The following is a 19073-nucleotide window of genomic DNA, read 5'->3' as shown; positions in this document are numbered from 1 at the left end:
GTCCTTATGGAAAGCAGTCATGTGTAAATAAGTGGATTCAGCTGTGTTACAATAACACTGTATTTATGTACTATGAAACTTGTATTTCACATAATTTTTCTTTAATTAGAAATCTTTTAATTTTTCAACTAATTAAAAATACAAAAAACCACCTTCACTCACAGGCCATGCAAAAACAGCAGACAGGATTTGGCCCACAGGCCACATTTTGCTAAGCCCTACCCTAGAGAAATGGATTTCAAGCAGTACTATTCATAAGAAACACCTAAACGATTTATTAAAATACAAACTGCTGCACCCTGCTCCTATAGTTTGATCCATAATCTCTAGGGCAAACCCCAAAAATTATATCTCTAACAAGTTCCCAAGTGATGAAAATGTTCAGTTCTCAGACCACTGCCCTAGAGAAGCATACATACAAGGAAACATGAACAAGCATTAATCATATAATCATAAAGCAACATTATTCACAATAGCCAAAAACTAAAAACCCAAAAATGCATCAAAAGCAGAATAAACAAATGTAATATATTTGTAGTACAGACTATGCCATAGCAACAAAAATAAACTCCACACATTATGCATAAATCTTAAGAGGCGCCTGGGTGGCTCAGCTGGTTAGGCATCCAACTTAGGCTCAGGTCACAATCTCGCAGTTCATGGGTTCAAGCCCCATAGGGGACTCAGTGCTGACAACACAGAGCCTGAAGCCTGCTTCAGATTCTGTGTCTCCCTTTCTCTGCCCCTCTCTCCTCTTGTGCTCTGTCTCTCAAAAATAAACGTTAAAAAAAAATTTAAGGAAAAAATATGCATAAATCTTAAAAACACATTAAGCAACATAATCCAGATACAAAATGAAACAGAATCACTGGCTGTTAGACAACTACCTCCCCATCGTGTAATGGCTTAAAATGTCTGCTCACCAGCTGTTATATGAAAGTTGAAATACAGAGAAGGCAGTTTAGGGTGTCCACCCACAGATTATTAAAAAGCCAATGGACAGTAAGGCCCATGCATACCATCTGCTAGTTACACTAATTTATACTATTTCATTTAATCAAAGCAACAACCCTACTAGGTAGATATTATCTTAGTTTAATTAACAGAAATAGAAATCAAATTGGACCTTTAACTAAGGCCTGACATTGAAGTTCACAAGGCCATGCAGTCTCCAAATAAAATAATGCTCCCCAAGAGAAGTGAACAAACATGTAACATCAAGAAAGTCATCAATTATAATTTTCACCTTAATTCCTTTTTTGGTAATGAACAGGATAAAAACACAGAAACTAGGGGCAGCCTGGGTGGCTCAGTTAAGAGTTTAAGTTTAAGTTTAAGTTAGTTAAGCGTCCAACTTCAGCTCAGGTCATGATTTCACCATTTGTGGGTTTGAGCCCTGCACTGGGCTCTCTGCTGTTAGCACAGAGCCCACTTCAGATTCCCTGTCCTCCTGTCCCTCTCCTGCACTGGTGCTCTCTCAAAAATAAACAAACATTAAAATAATATTTTTAATACAGAAACTAAAAATGTATTACAACTAGATGTCATGGTAACTGTTACAGGTAAAAACTTTAAAAGGTATAACAGCACAAATTCTATATAATCAGTACTCATTCTACAGTGTATTTTTTTTTAATATTTTGTATTTATTTCTGAGAGAGAGAGAGAGAGAGAGACAGACAGACAGACAGACAGACAGCGTGAGCAGGGGAGGGTCAGGATAGAGGGAGATAAAGAATCTGAAACAGGCTCCAGGCTCTGAGCTGGCTATCAGCACAGAGCCAGACGCGGGGCTCAAACCCATGAACCATGAGATCATGACCTGAGCCAAAGTCGGACGCTTTAACCGTCTGAGCCACCCAGGCGCCCCTCATTCTACAGTGTTTAAAGTTAAGGTTTAGCAATAGCAAATATTTTCCTAAGAGCTAATACCAGATTATTTTGCTTTAGCATTTATTTTATTTATGTCTCTGTTGACAGTACCTTCTCTACTTAATGGACTATTTACCTTTCCTTTGCATTCCATAGGAAAATCCTTCAAAACTCAAATGCATAACCAGATGCACCCTACAGAGAGTATCTAGGCAAAGGCAGGTATATTTTAGACCAATTTTAGAGTCAAACTGTTAATTCTCACACAGCAACTAATAAAGCAAGAAACTGATTAGGGAGATATAATGAAAGGAGAAGAAATCTTAATGTCTTTATGAAAGTTTTCATGATTTTTAAAGTGAAATTTCCTATTGGAAATATAAAAAGATAAAAAATGTATTTTGAACTTGCTCAATGAACACTTACTTGAATTTAAATAAAATTCTAAAATTGAGAGAGAGATAGAGAGACAGCGCATGAGCAGGGGAGGGCCAGAGAGAGGGAGACACAGAGTCTGAAGCAGGCTCCAGGCTCTGAGCTGGCAGCACAGAGCCTGATGCGGGGGTCGAACTCATGGACCACGAAATCATGACCTGAGCCGAAGTCGGAGGCTTAACCAACTGAGCCACCCAGGAGCCCCTCGAATTTAAATAAAATTCTAATATACATGTCTGTTCTCCCTACCATTGATGAAGAGGATCATAACTGACTGCATATACTATTTTTTTGCCTAAGTTTGACTGAATCAGCCAAAAAAACTGAAGTTCAAATACATTATCCCAGCATAGCCCTTTTATAATCACTTACTTAGAGCAACAAATAGGTTATCTTTGAACATCCAGATGTTCTCCTAATATTTTGACTTCTAATTAAACAAATCCAGCAGCAATATATAATGCTAATACTTCCCCAGGGTAATACAGTATCTTCCCTTCCCCTAAACTCAGCTCAAATATTTGTATTAACAATACCACAGGTGTTTGTAAGCAATTAATTGCTTACCTAGTAAACATCAGGGAAGCAGCAAAAGTATATCACTTATGCAACACAGTAAGTTACAAGGCTTTACTTGTAAACTCAAAAACTTCTGAATAAAAACTAGAGTATTAAAGAATGTAATTAAAGGGGTGCCTGGCTGGCTCAGTCAGTACAGCATGCTACTTTTGATCTTGGGGTCATGAGTTCAAGTCCCACTGGCTATAAAGCTTACTCAAGGAAAAAAAAAAAAGAATGTAGTTAAGATTTTTCCATTGAAATGTACCCTCCCAAAAGATAGGGAAAAAATTGCCTACTCTGGCTTAGATTAGAAATAATAAATAAAATTCTAAGGAATTCAATATGTTTCTAAATCATTCACCCAAAGAAACCAGGTAAATTCCAAATAACACGTTCTCTCTAAAATTCATGTCATGCTTACGTTACAGCCTTTTGGTAAATACTGTTTTTCCTTCATGAACTAAAAACTTCATCCATTTGTCACACACATTCTATATCTTCATTTATCAACCAAAATATAAATGGCCAAAATAAGAAAATTTTCACCAGAAAACACAGGATGTTTTTACAAAACTTTTATTTATTAGTATAAACTGCTACAGACTTGATTACTTCAAATATCTAAAATAACTTACAGTATTCTCTTCTGCTTTTTGTCTAAAACTACTGGGAAAATATGAGCTTATTTTCTCAGACTCCGTCAATGAAGCTATCTACTACATGCCTAGAAAATATACTTTCTAAAAGATCAAGACAAGATTAAATGGCTTTCCTTCTACAAAGAATCTCACATAACAAAATAAACAGACACAGTGGAACAATGATAAAAGCAGAGTAACAAAATGGAAAGTATATAGTTTTTAAATGTAGAACCCTGATTTCAAATCTTAAACAATTAACCTCTTTGTACCTCAGTTTCATCATCAATAAAATTAAGAAAATAATACCTATTTTACATAGCTTTTAAGCAAAATAAAGTATGGAAAGTGCCTTGAATAGGCATAACCAATAGCATGACCTTAATATATGGAAATTTTTATTATTAATATCACTTATGTTTATAGATACATTTTGATTAGTCTCTGTTTTTCAGGCATAAATTGAAACGTTTGGGGCAACTAACCTGGTTTCTATCAACTTGTCATTTTATTAGTTAAACAAACATAGGATTGATCTTTGGGGGGTATTCAAAATAACTAATAAGATCACTTACCATCAAGGTATATCACACTTCACAAAATAAACACCTTCTTGAAAAGAAGTATATAAACAAATTGCTCTAAATGGAATCACATTTCCTGAATAACTGACATTACTATTCTAGAGATGCTCAATCTTCACTCTGATTAATTTTCAATTAGCAAAGACCCTAAACATTTGAGCTCTGAAGTTCTTCTCTTTCTACCACGACTCACAATTCCCCACATCTCAATCCGTGTTATCCAGATGCACCCACCAAATAGTACCTCAATGTTTCAAATGGCATATGATATAATAGTACAAATCTTTTTGTCACACGAAAATTACTGGGCTTTAACAGTTTTGGTAAGATTAAGAGCGAGCTCTGGTGAGGCAAATGTTCCACACAGTAAACAAGTAAGAAGCTATCTGTGTAGACTGTATTACTATTCACCCTGTGAAGAGTCCCTCACTAAGAAAGGGTTGTACATCCCCTACCTGCTGGACTCCTGCAATGCCATGTGACTCGCTTTGGCCAGTGAAATCTAAGTGACAAGTGTCATACTCAAGCAAAAACTTCATAAGCATACTATTTATCCAATTCTCTCCTCCCTCTGTCACAGAAACTGGTAAAATTTTAAATAAAGCCTCCTCATTCAGTCTGAGTGACAGCATCTATATGACAAAGAGTAGAGTTTAAGATGGACCACACAATATATACAGCATGAATGAGAAACAAACCTTTTTAGGAGTCACTGAGATTTAGGGCTCATTTGTTAACAGTGCATAACCTATCCTGACTGACAGAGTGATCCCTATGCTCTTTGGATCTCACATTTTTATCAACAAAATATTTTGAGCATGTACTTCCCTCCACTAACATGTATTTTTACAAATTACATACATGTATTACTATATATTATCTAATACTATGTATTTCGTACTTAAAACATCTCTCCATCCCCTCAAAAATGTTAAGGGAATGAAATAAGAACAATATAAGGTATATTATTTATTTCCTTCCCACACGCCCAAATGATCATCTTGAGTACACCACTTTGGAATCACTAGTCTATTACAACGGCCTCTTAAGTAAAGATATAAATAAGGCTTTCAGGAGATTTCATCTATAAACTTCACATCAATGATATTCTATTCTGTTTATAAATAATTTGGTCAGAAGATTCCAACTTGAATCCACACAGCATTCACTCTCTCTCTCTCTCTCTCGCTCTCGCTCTCTCTCTCAGAGCTTGGCCCTTAAATAAGGCTGTACCTCAGCTCTGCAGTAGAGCTTTTCAAAATTACAAATTCCTGGTGCGTCCCAGATGTACAGAAGTATTTATTTTTTAAAGGTCTAGTAGTGATTTTGATACACATCACCAGTCTAAAAGAGTAAATCCCAGGGAAAGAATCCTTTTTTCAAGATTTTATTTTTAAATCATCTCTATACCCAACGTGGGGCTCAATACAACCCCAAGATCAAGAGTCACGTGCTCTACAGACTGAGCCAGCCAGGTACCCCAAGAATCCTCTTTTCTAAAAGAAATTTATCACACTCTAGAAACATCGCCATCAATTCTCAACTTGATTTTTTTACATAGAATTCTTTCTAAAAACACTGAGAACCTACTAGGCACCAAGCACTGTTTCCAGAAGATGAGATCCAGCTGTAAATAGCAAAACAAAACAAAACAGAACTGCTCTCATGAAGCCTACATTTTAATGAGACAGACAATAAACAATCAAGCGGCAATCTAGGATGAAACTAAAACAAAAGTGCTATGAATGGATGGATTTATACTCTATGTTGTGTGGTCTCTCTGGAGAAGTGACATTTAAATGGAAATCTGAATGAAAAGGAGTCAGCCACGCAAAACCCGTGGCAAGAGGCTCTCAACCAAAGAAAAGAGCTAGTGCAAAGGTCCTAAAAGGCCCTTTTTTCCAGGAGAGAAAAGGGCTAGCAGGTTGAAGCAAGGGAAAGAAGGCTGATGGAGAGCAGTGGCAGGCAGGGGTGCTGAGAAGCAGACAGAGCCCTCACACCTGGTTGAGACAGAGTTTTATACTACGAACGGTACATTAAACTGAGGTTTTAGGCAGAGGAAAGTTAAGATCTGATTTACACTGTGATTTTGAAAAGACCATTCTCATGCTGAAAAGAGAATGGACAGTAAGAGGGATTGGAGTGGAAGAAAGAGTACTTGGGAAAAAGGTGATGACAGACTAAACCAGAGAAGCAATGGTGGAAAAAAACAAGTGGACAGATTTGGAATATATTTTGGAGTAGCACAGATGGATGGATTGTAAATGAAGAGGATGAAGAAAAATCCTCCCAGATTTGGAGCTTTAGCCACTGGGCAGATGGTGATGCCATTTACTGATGGTTTTTCTTGATCCTCATTATCCACTGTTACTTATATTTTACTTCGATACAGATTTGTCCTATGTGTCGTGTTGCAGGTCACCTCAAATCCTTTGTGGAAAGCAGCATGACATCAATAAATGTAAATGAATGACTTAAAGTATTAGTTTTTCTTAAAATGAAACACACCTGTACTAGCAGATAAAAAGATATGTCAACAATTCCAATATTAAAAGTACACTTAAATTATTAATGAAAAGACTGTTTAAAATATCCAATGCATAATGAAACAATTATGAATCATTTCTTTTACAAGGAAATAAGAAAAATCTGTGGATGAAACAAATACTGAAAGCAAATATCCTGATTTTTAAAACTGCTATCATTATTTCTAATAAATGCAGTTCTATATTGGTGCTAAGTATTGTGATCTATAAAGGGCACTTTGTTTCTCAAATGCAGTCTGACCTATTAATATTACTGTGGGGATTAATGGCTGCAAATTTTTTTGACACTCCATTAAGAGCTGAAATCTATTTGTCTTCCCTTTAATTTGGACTGGACTGTGACTACTTTGACCAACAGAGTAAGGCTCAAGTGACGCCATGCCAGTCTCACACCTGATCTTTGAGAAGACTGACCGCTTCTTCCCTGGGTCACCAAAGCAGTCTAACTTCCTTGCTTTCAGGATCACATGGAGAGAGTCCCAGCAGAGTCCAACCTACTAGAAGTCTTCACTTCACTACTGGGCATGTGAGTGAAGCTGTCCTGGATATCCTACACCAGACTAGCTGCCAACCAAGTAACCCCAAATGAGATCATGGGGAGCAGAAAAACTGCCCTGTTGAGAGCCTAGTATGAATCCGTGACCATCAAAATTGTGAGATATTATAAAATGGTTATGGTTTTAGGTTTTAAGATATGGTTTTGGTTTTCAGTTTTGCCAGCAGATTTTAGAATTGTTACTTTAGATTTGGGGATAGTTGTTACATAGTAATAAATAATCAGAACACTTCTCAACCTAAAGTAAAAGTTAGTTTAAAACATTTTTTTCTATTTGTAATCCAATTCTTTGTTTTTAAAACTTTATTATTTTTTAAGAATCTCTACAGCCAATGCAAGACTCGAACTCAAGACCCCAAAATCAAGAGTCAAATGTTCTTTCAACTGAGCCAGTCAGGTAACCCTATGATCCAATTCTTAAAATCTATTTTCTGGGGCGCCTGGATGACTCAGTCGGTTAAGCATCCGACTTTAGCTCAGGTCATGATCTCCCGGTTCATTAGGTTTGAGCCTTGCGTTGGGCTCTGTGCTAACAGCTAGCTCAGAGCCTGGAGCTGGTTTCAGATTCTGTGTCTCCCTCTCTCTCTGCCCCTCCCTCACTCATGTTCTGTCTCTCTCAGTCTCAAAAATAAACTATAAAAAAAATTTGTAATCTATTTTCTACATTTAAATGTACAAAACGGAGCCATATAATAGGAAAAAATGAAAAATAAATTGTTAATAATCAGTAAATTTTTAGGAAAGAGAAAAAACAGGAAATAAAAAAATGAAATAATTATCACTGTGTTGCTGTGTTAATTAGCCAAAATTGATAGCACGGTATGTTATACCACTTACAAATTCTTTGTCATTTATAATCACTCAAAACATTCAGTTAGAAAACAAACAATAATTTAATATCCTGAGATTTTAATTAGTATGTTGATGTTTCAGTAATTCTGCCAAGCTGATCAATGTAAAAATCAATCGTCTGGTTACTTTATTACTGCCCTTTTTTTTTTTTTGATGGCATAGGCACATTTGAATATACTAAAATTTATACTAGAGAGAAAAGATTAATTACTTATACTTAAGCCCATTTCTTCTCTTCTACAAGAAAATAAATCTTTTTTTTTCCCCTGCAAAAAACTGGGTAATTTACACAAGAGTTCTTAAAAGTCTCCTAAGTAAGTCAAAACAGCAGTAATTCCTGAGCTGAGCATGACAGGACCAGAACCTTACAACTTGCCAGGGTGCATGAGACACACACTCCACCCTATCCCACAAACATTTCTTCGGCCTCTTCTGTGAGCCAGGTACAGTGCCAACAGATAACACAAATAAAAGATGCTACCTTATATATAAGCTCTATCATTTAACCACAACATGACCTTATAAAAGAAGTTGACTCTACTAACAATTAAATCTGAAAGCAGCAGCCACTGACAAGAGGAAAAAAGCCTGGTTTCTAGCACACAACGGAAGAAGAGCAAAAGGTCTGTGAGGGCCTGAATGTCCACCAGGCCTGACACTTGGCCTTGCTTACTACATGAGTTAGAAATGGGCAGAATAAAAGCAAGCACACTCATTAAAGTGGAAGAGAGTTGACGATGTGATCATCCCAGGAACCTCATTTCAGAACCTACCTCAGAGACTGTTTGCTCAAACAACTGAGTGCAAAGAACAAAAATCCGTAACACAGCAGCTCTCTAAAGGAACCAAACAGAACTTTTAGAAATTACAAAAGACAAAATTTAAGACCCAGTGGTAGCAGAACAAAAAGAAGACAGAAAAAAACTGGGAAGTGGCTCAGGAGAAATAAACCATAAATCAACAGATAAAGGATAAAAAAGAAAACGCAGATTTGACAATGAAATGTGAGAGACTAAAAAGGTCTAAAATACTTTTGACTGGGGGCGCCTGGGTGGCTCAATCAGTTAAGCATCTGACTTCAGCTCAGGTCATGATCTCACAGTTTGTAAGTTCAAGCCCCATGTCAGGCTCTGTGCTGATGGGTCAGAGCCTGGAGCCTCCTTCAGATTTTCTGTCTCCCCCTCTCTGCCCCTCATGCACCTGTTTTCTCTCTCTCTCTCTTTCTCAAAATTAAACAGTAAAAAAAATTTTTTAAATAAAATATATTGGATTGGAAGAAATCCCAGGGAGAGGAGAAATAATTAGGCCAAGACAACCAATGTACAGATTCAAGAAGCCTAATGAAACTCAAGAAAATATATAAAAAGAATCCCACCATGTGGTGCAGTCAGTTAAGCATCAGACTCTTGATCTTGGCTCAGCTCATCACATCACAGTTTGCGAGTTCACATCCGACTCTGTGCTGATAGGGTGGAACCTGCTTGGGATTCTGTCTCTCCTTCTCTCTACTCCTCCCTGGCTTGTTTGTTTTCTCTTTCTCCCTCAAAATAAATAAATAAACTTAAGAAAATTTTTTTAAACAATCCCACTCCTAGACAAACAGAATGTTTAAATCAAGCAGAAGTCAGGGCTTCTGGGTGGCTTAGTAGGCCAAGCATCCAACTTCAGTTCACCTCATGATCTCATGGTTTGGGAGTCTCTGCTGTCAGCCCAGAGCCCGCTTCAGATCCTCTGCCCCCACCCTCCATCTCTTCCTCTTTCCCACTCTCTCTTAAAAAATAAACGAAACGAAACGAAAAGAAAAGAAAAGAAAAGAGAAAGAAGAGAAGAGAAGAGAAGAGAAAAGAAAAGAAGTGAACCAAAGTATCCTTTTGTAATTTTTAAATTTTTTTATTTTGGGGAGAGACAGAGACATGGGAGTGGGGGAGGGGCAGAGAGAGAGGGAGAGAGAATCCCAGCAGGCTCTGAGTCACCAGCACAGAGCCCACTGAGGGGCTCAAACTCATGAAATTGTGAGATCATGACCTGAGCAGAAACCAAGAGTCAGGCGTCTAACCAATGAGTCACCCAGGTACCCTGTGAACCAGTATTTTAAAAGGAGACAACTAGTAGTATGGCTGTCTTTTTTTTTAATTTTAAAAGTCAGATATGGAGAAAACAAAAAACCCCACAACTCAAAGCATGGGATTTTACATCTCAAGACATCTCCCAGATATTAAGTCTAAAGATTACAAATCATTTTCATAGAAGATATTTTGTACAAATTTTACAACTATTAAGGAGCAGAAAGGATATAATCCTTGTTTCTGTTTTAACAGGGGACAAGAAAGAGGAGTGAGGAAAAAAACAGCTTTTATTGGACATAACTATTTGGAAGGAATAGACCTAAAGAAAGCCCTACCTTTTCATCATCTACAGCAAATGTTTTTATAAGAAAGAAAAATAAATAAAAATAAATAAATAAATAAAAACTTCCAGAGGCACCTAGGTGCCTCAGTCGGTTGAGCGTCTACCAGGGCTTAGGTCATGATCTCATGGTTCATGAATTCAAGCCCCAAGTTGGGCTTGTTGCTATCAGCGCAAAGCCCACTTCAGATCCCGTCTCCCCACCCCCATCCCTTCTCCACTTTCTGTTCTTCTCTCTCTCTCAAAAATAAATAAAAGGCATTTTTTAATTTTAAAAAATAAATTTAATCCCTTTCAGCCTTAGGTATCTCTGCCTAAAAGTGACTTCCTGACTACTGGCCAATCCTAGCCAATTATTTAAAGGTAATTCACTAGTAAATTATTCATTATTACCACTACTGCAGCACTCATAAACCAATGTGAGACAGGGTCTAACCTAGGACTGATGAAAGAAGGGCTTGCAAACAAGAGACCAAGCTGTCATTTCTCTGCAGGTGCCAATATCACCCATAAGGATACATCTACTGGGTTGACAGTACAAAGGTGCACATAAAAACAGGTAACCTAAGCCACTAGGTTGCAAGAAAAAAAAAAAAAACTTTAAAAAGCTAAAAAGTCATAATAAAATAAAAGCTAAACACACACACACACACACACACACACACACAGGTCAAGGCCACATTATAAATTTAAACATTGGTGTAGGATTTCAGTAGCTAGAAGAAATCTTGTAAGAACATAAAAAGCCCCAATCATGGTCCTAAAAATGGCTCACAAAATTTTTTTTTTTTTTTAATTTTTAGAAAGAGAGAGAGAGCAAGCGAGCAGGGGAGAGAGGCGGAGGAACACAGAGAATCTCAAACAGGCTCCATGCTCAGTGCAGAGCCCGTCCCAACCCCAGGACCCTGGGATCATGACCTGAGCTGAAATCAGGAATAGGACACTCAACCAGCTCAGCTACCCAGGCATCCCAAGAAAGGTTCACATTTTAACTGTCTCTCTTTATCCACCCTCACTCACCACCTAAGAGCATTAATTCTGAAGTTTTCTGAGGTATAAAAAGGGTCAAAGAAGTAGGAGCAGAAATGGAGAAAAGGAATGAGAATCAAAAGACAAGAAAAAGCCAAGATCTGTTTGAGAGAAGAGGTGATTCCTCATTTGCTTCTGCTGCCTGGGGCTGATACAGAATGCCTAGGAGATCAGGTATGTGATTTAACTAGAAGCTACTTGGGGTGTCTGGATGGCTCAGTCAATTAAGAGTCCAACTCTTGATTTCAGCTCGTCATTATCTCACAGTTTGTGAAATCAAACCCATGAGGCTTCACGCTGACAGTGAGGAGCCTGCTTGGGATTCTCTCTTTCCCTCTCTCTGGCCCTTCCCTCTCATGCTCTCTCATAGATAGATAGATAGATAGATAGATAGATAGATAGATAGATAGATAGATAGATAGATAGATAGAGATTCGATAGACAGACAGAGGCTGCTTTGTGGTAGGTAACAGTAAAAAGTAGCATGAGGAACAGAAGACCAGGACAAGAGTATAAATTTTTAAAGCTTCAAGATTTCAACAGTTCAGAGTTTCAGAACTTTCAGAAAGGACATGCACTGTTTAAGGAAAGGCAAAACCAGGACATATAAAAGAGCTGGGAATTCCCATGACCCCTAAGTGCTTCCTGCTCCAGTGTTTACTAGAGGTCATACCATTTTCCCCTATTAATGGTGCAAAAGAATCTGTAGCCTCCTCACAGCTTCCTTTCAAACCACAATTTTCTCACTTATTTTGGTTACCAAGCAAGTCCTATTCTTATTCTTTACTGGCCAATAGACTCACTCCCAACTATCCCCCTGGGGGTGAAGGGGGGGTGTAAAAATGAAGAAATTCCCCCTAGGCTGGCCCCAGTAACTCAGAATTAAATAAGAGGAGGGCTGGCAGCCTCCTGGAGACTAAAACAACTTCACAGACTAAACCTACTTTTCCAAGGACGGAAAATTTATTCAGGTAACGTTGGAGAATTCATATATGCTACAACAGGATAATGAGAATGAAAAGGTAGAAATCTCACTCTTCCTTAAACCTGCCCTGCTGCCCAACCAGATCCAAACACTGCATCTCCGTCACTTGCCATTTTGCTAAATGGAAGCCCCCAGGCACTAATCACACAGGCAACTGCATGTGTCGTAAAAATGCACCACTTTTCCACTCAAAGCTGTCGCCTCTTTCTCTCTGGCTACACTGGCAATTCTCCAGTTAATTCAATACTGCAAAGGCTGCAGCAGCATACAAAAGAATTTCATTTTATTTTTGTTTTTGTTTTTAAAGTTAAGAAAGGTCTCAAGGAGATGGTAAGTTTTATGGTCTTGTCTGGATAGAGGTTTGATTTGCTCTCGAATGTTCCTAGTGAGACTAGGAGAAAGCACAGGACACAGAGGTCCATTCAGTATAATTTTCTTTCTCATTCTCATCTTCACCGTCAACAGAGCGAGCAGCATACTTGCTTGCAGAACTGAACCTAGAAGCTGGATTTTCTTCAGGTTTCTTTGACTCAGGTGCAGTCTTAATCCTTTTTGCCATCTTTCCCAGCTGACTCCTTCAGGTGGTCTTTGTTCTCTCCATCTCCTGGACTGTGGCTGGAGTTCCCACTTTGGCCCTTTGGGATACTCACCTCATCTACTTTATTTTCATCTTTCCTTGCTGGTCCTTCCTCAGGTAGTTGAGCCTGAACTACTTTCCTCCCCCACTGCTCACTTCACCTGAGCATTCTGCTTTGGTGAGGGGCTGGCATTATATTTAGAGGCTGTTAGGTCTGGGAGGCTTGAAGTTGGAGAGTGACACTTTTCCTCCTTATTGAGTGTTTCACTTTCTAGAAACTTCTCACTCTCCTTCATGCATTTCTGCCAGATGAGGCTGAGGTCCCAGTCTGTGATGACTCACTTCCTGTAGGGAACTGTGTTGTTCCTGAGTTTCTTCACCTCACCAGCTTGCATGTCTCTCCTGAGGCTGGTTTTCTAGTTTTGACTCATCCAGCTGGTGCTGCAGTTTCTGCTATAGCTTCTGTAGCCACTCTTCTCCTTCTCTGTCTCTAGCCGCTGTGTCAACAAGCTTTGCCCCTCAAAGACAGAGGCTGCTCATTGAACCAGGCAGGAGGTGCTAGGGGAGGAATCCTCTTCCTTAGGAATACTGCAAGCCTTTAGATTCAGTTGGGTCTTACGCGAGAGGGAGAAGGGTTGGGCCCTCTATCATCATGCCTATAAATATCCCAAGAGTAAATATCTCTGGAGCTCCATGACCCATCATCTCATCTGTCATACCTGTCTTCATAACGGTCCCTGCCTCCTCTGTAGTTATTGTCCCTACAGTACTCACGACCAAATGCTCTCCTGCTATTGCCTATCCTGGAATCACAGCCTCTATCATAGTCTCTGCTGCTTCAGTCCTCACAGCGATCCTGGCGTGGGTCATCACAAAAGCACAGTGGCTATCTTACTCTCAAAGGAGCTACAGTTAGACTATCAGCTGACTTCTCAATAACAAAAATGGAAGACAGGAGAAGTATATATCTTAAATGTGTTAAAAGAAAGTACCTGCCTTAAAAGTCTTTAAAAAATAGAAAATATAAAAATGTCGGGGAGACTTGACTGGCTCAGTCAGTAGAGCATGAGACTTGATTTTGGAGTTGTAAATTTGAGCCCCTCATTGGGTGTAGAGATTACTTAAAAATAAAATCTTTAAAAAAAATTTTTTTTAAAAGAAAAGTACCTGCCAACCTAAAATTCCACATCCAGCAAAGAATTCCACATTCCATAAAGAATGCAATCTCCTTTCTTTTTTTTTTTGGTTTGGGTGACAATGCCTAAGAGATAAAAGAATTGATCCTTTAGTAATACAACCTTAAAGAATTCTACTTCACCTCACACTAACGCAACATAAGAACAGACAGACACTGGGGCACCTGGGTGCCTCTGTCAGTTGAGTGCCCGACTTCGGCTCAGGTCATGATCTTGCAGTTCGTAACTTCAAGCCCTGCATCACGTTCTGTGCTGACAGCTAGCTCAGAGCCTGGAGTCTGTGTCTCCTCCCCTCGCTGTCCCTCCCCTCCTTATGCGCTCTCTCTCCAAAATAAACAAATATTTAAAAAAAATTTTTTTTAATGGACAGCCACTTATGGAAAGATGAACATTTAATGTTCTCCTGTACATCTCCTTGATACATACAAATGTTTTCTTTTATTAATTGGTTACTTATATAACTGTGTCATGATTATTCAACAGATAAGGAGACCAAGGGGCAGGCACCATTTAGATGCTTTGTTGGAAAGCCTTCCGACTCACTCATAACCACACTATGCTCAGTTTGGGAAATATTTACTGACTGCTAGGACAGTTAACAGTTCAAAACTGAACTCTTATGATCTTAATTCATTTCACCTAAATATACTCAGAATTTTATTTCAATGGTTTAACATAAAATATTAAATTAACAAGTCTTCTGATTTTATATTATTTAACATAAAAACTAAAAAATTTGGAGCAAAACTAATGAATGGTAAATATGCTTTACAACTACTATAAGCTGAAGTCTGTTCCCCACTCCCCCATTCCCCTATGAACTAAGTTAATCAAGTCTTTGAAATTTGCATCTGTTTCTTTAATTCCAAACTATTTATTTCAAGCACCCAGCTAATTGGCAGAATGCCTATTTCTTCACACAGCTTTCTATTACTGAGCTTCAAATTTTCTTCTTTATGACATCTCCCTTATGTTATCTTCTGCAATAACCTTTTGGTGTACAATTAAAGGCCTCCCAAACTCAATCTTTGTTGAGGCTCCAACTGGCAAATGTCTTCCAAAAAAAATAACAAAACAAAGCAATTTTCCTTTCCCATTTTTTACAACGTAGCCCAGTAGAAAATCGTTCAACTTTACTTGGTTCTAAGCTTTTAAACTATGTAGCATTTTGGACATTTTCAAGATGAATGGAAGAGAGGAAGCCAAACTGATTCATAAAAGATATGGTAAGGACTGAAGCTTTCCAAATTAAGCAGCTAACAGCAGATTATAAAAATATGGCTTTACTTTGCTGGAGAGGAAACTTAAGAGTCAATATGGACCAATAGGGCAGCTATGTTTATTCAAGCAAATGGAGAACGAAGTAAGAGCAGGGAAAAATAAGGTCAGAAAAAACACTGATTTGTTAAATTTTCTCTTAGAGGCCATGGGAAATCAAGTCTTATTATTAAATTTACGTTTTCACCATATTATTTGAAAATCAAGCAGAACACTAGCTACTTTTTGTGCCTGGGATAAAGGGAGAGGAGGTACTTATTCCAAGAGATGCTCAAATACACTTCCAACTGAAACTATTAGAAAGCAGTTTTATGGCTTTGACAAAGGTTTCCCATTGAATTGTTGACCCAATTCAACATTTTAGTTCCTCAGAAAATTATTCAAATATTTGAGGGTGCAGTTGGCATAACATCCCACTCTTCAGAATATCTCTACCTCCTTTATCCCTTATCTTTTAAGATTCAGTTCAAATACTGTCAAGCACAATAATGCCTTCCTAGATGAATCCAGTCTGTAGCAATATCCTCCTTACTTTTTCATAACTCTCAAAGACTGTGTCAAACATTCCGGCATGTTATTATTTTGCACTGCTTTATTTCATGAAAAGTCTCTACTCTCTCAAACTAAAAATATACAAATCCTCTGTAACACCAAACATAATGCTAGATATACATAAAGCATTCATTAAATATTAGCTATCAAGTCTTCTGGAGGACCACAGTAGCTCGAGATTTTCTATGTAGTATATTCTTCAGAGCAGAATTTTGGCAGCTCGGGACTTAAAGTGCTTAGATAAATCAAGCACACTTTTTATTTTATTTTTTAACGTTTATTTATTTTTGAGAGAGAACACACATTAAAATAGAAGAGGAGCAGTAAGAGGGAGATAGATGATCCAAAGTAGGCTCTATGCTAACATCAGACAGCCTCATGTGGGGTTAAACTCAATGATGAGATCATGACCTGAGAAGTCAGATACTTAACCAACCCAGGCGCCCCAGCAAGCACATTTTTTATAAACTGTGTGTTAATCTGGGTACCTCTCACTATCTCTCTCTCAAAATAAATAAATATTTTAAAAAATAATAAAGACATTAATTTTTTTTAAAAAAAGAAAAATCTGCAACCATTTCAAAATAGCACACAAAAATCAGGAAGCCTGTATGGTATGGTATCTATAGTAATTTATGATTGATTTTACTCACTTATTTATAACATTTCTATGTAAGAAAGTGCTTTAGGGGCACCTGGGTGGCTCAGCTGGTTAAATGTCTGACTTGATTTCAGCTCTGGTCATGATCTTGGCAGTCATGGTATCAAGCCCTGCATCGGGCTCTATGCTAAGCATGAAGACTGCTTGAGAGTCTCTCTCTCTCTCTCTCTCTCTCTCTCTCTCTCTCTCTCCCCTCTACCCCTCAACCCCTCTCCCCAGCTCACAGTCTCTTTCTTTCTCTCTAAAATTAAAAAAAACAATTTTAAGTACTTTAAATCCCCTATTGCACTTACATAAGGCCCTAATCATATCGCTTAGGTCAACATCTCTTAGCGGATTTTGAACTGAGCAAGCAAAAAGGACTATCCCCAATCTATGCTATGAAATGAAGTCATTAATTTGGTCTACTCTAAATTTTGGCAAACTCTGAGAGGATAAGAATACTGAAAACATCAACTACCTTATACCTTATTACCTCTCTTCCTCAGGTCCTGAAACATAAAAAGGTTATCTCTGAAAATAAAGAAGACCTCAAAGGATTTTCAGACTCCGGGCAGATCTCAGAAATGCAGCAAGCCTCTCTTCTTCAAATTAAAAAGGCATTTTAAGCTGCTTCACCAAACTTCTGAAAAGTGGAAAGCATTTATCAAGAATGTTCCTATTTCTGTCCCTTCTGAGTAATCTGAGCTCCCTCAGAGTTATCTTCTCTACTTATCTAATTATCAAAATTTCATTCTCCATACTATTAACCATAGTCCTGAGTTCTTTAATTCTCATTATGTTTCATAGTCTTTCCAAATCATGGTAGAGTTGATGGTATTTAGGGTACACTGTTTTGGTTTCTGCTCAAATTTAAGAAGTCAGAAACTCTTGCTTAGCTATGGGTTCTATTTACATATTACTGCATAATAAGTGACCCCTAAAACTTAGCAGCTTAAAGCAACAACCGTCTTATTTTCTCGGTCAGAAATTCAGAAACAATACAGTCAGCAATTCATCTGTTCCATATGGCATCAAATGAGGTCAGCTGGGGTCTTGAAATGATGAGTAAATAGACTGGAGTCCAAGATGGCTTCACTCACGTCTGGCACCTTGGCAGAGACGGCTAAAAGGCTAAGCTCTGCTGGGGCTGTTGAGCAATGCCAAGACATGGCCTCTCCACTATGGCAGCTGCTAGTTTATGCCAAGCTTCAGAACAGACCTCTCCACCAAGTAGATCTGAGCAAGTCTAGCTAGACTTCCTACATGACATCTCAGGATTCCCAAAGAAAGCATGCCAGATACAGGAAGTGGAAGCTGCAAGTTTCTTAAGGTCTGCACCCAAAACCTAGTACAGTGTCACTTGAAGCAAATTCTACTGGTCTAAATATTCTACTAGTCTAAATGTTTTTTAAAAATCCATGGCATTCTACTACTCTTTAGGCTCTCTTCATCTTTTTTTTTTAATGTTTTATTTATTTCTGAGAGAGAGAGGGGCAGTGTGGGTGGGGGAGGGTCAGAGAGAGGGAGACACAGAACCTGAAGCAGGCTCCAGGCTCTGAGCCAGCTGTCAGCACAGAGCCCGACACAGGGCTAGAACCCATGAACTGTGAGATCACGACCTGAGCTGAAGTCGGATGCTTAACCGACTGAGCCACCCAGGCGCCCTAGGCTCTCTTCATCTTATTACACAGTAACTTCTTTCAATCTTCTAAGAGCTAGAAAATAACTGAATTTCCAAAGCACCTCCCCTTCTATCCTTTGAATCCAGATACAAAAAGTACTCATGATCAGGAATCATCCAGTTGTCAGTCTAGCAACTATCTATATGTACCTCTAAACCCCTTGCACTACGTAAAAGTACTGGACTAAAACATTCATTTTGATAAAACTCTAGTATTCCAAATTCTGTTAGCTCATCTTATACAACTGAAGTTCTTATAATTTTTTGTTATCACACACAGATTTGTAGCAATCATTTTTAAATGACTCAAAGGGATGTTTAGGGAAAGAACTCAATGTTGTCTGTGTACACCATCTTTTGCAAATCTCACAAAGAAGCTAGAAAGTAACAAATTATAAATAATAGTTAACATTTATTATGTGCTTACTATCTGCCAAAGGCTGTTCTAAGTACTTTACCTGTATTAACTTTACTGAAGCCTCCTAACCTTATGAGACAGTATTATATTTTCTGTTTTTCAGATGAGAAAACTAAATTGGAGAAAAATATAACCACCATGAAGTGGCAGCTCCAGTATTCAACCCCAGGTAGTTTGGCACCAGCACCTGTGCTCTCCACCCCTAAGCCATATGACATATAGATTATCCCCACTTAGACATCGTGCTGCTTCATCTATTATCCT

General features: G+C 38.2%; 1 protein-coding gene and 1 pseudogene across 2 annotated transcripts in view; both read right to left on the bottom strand.

Annotated features, from left to right (window-relative positions):
* Positions 1-19073, bottom strand: part of PRIM2 (DNA primase subunit 2) — a 329721-nt gene that overhangs the window by 282608 nt on the left and 28040 nt on the right. The window lies entirely within an intron of this gene.
* LOC144235554 (eukaryotic translation initiation factor 4B pseudogene) lies at positions 12856-16080 on the bottom strand (annotated as a pseudogene).

This window comes from Crocuta crocuta, unplaced genomic scaffold (assembly GCF_008692635.1).
Source record: "Crocuta crocuta isolate KB4526 unplaced genomic scaffold, BGI_CrCroc_1.0 scaffold205, whole genome shotgun sequence".
NCBI classification, from domain to species: domain Eukaryota; kingdom Metazoa; phylum Chordata; class Mammalia; order Carnivora; family Hyaenidae; genus Crocuta; species Crocuta crocuta.
The sequence above is the reverse complement of the archived record's forward strand: the minus strand, read 5'-3'. Positions and strand labels throughout refer to the sequence as shown.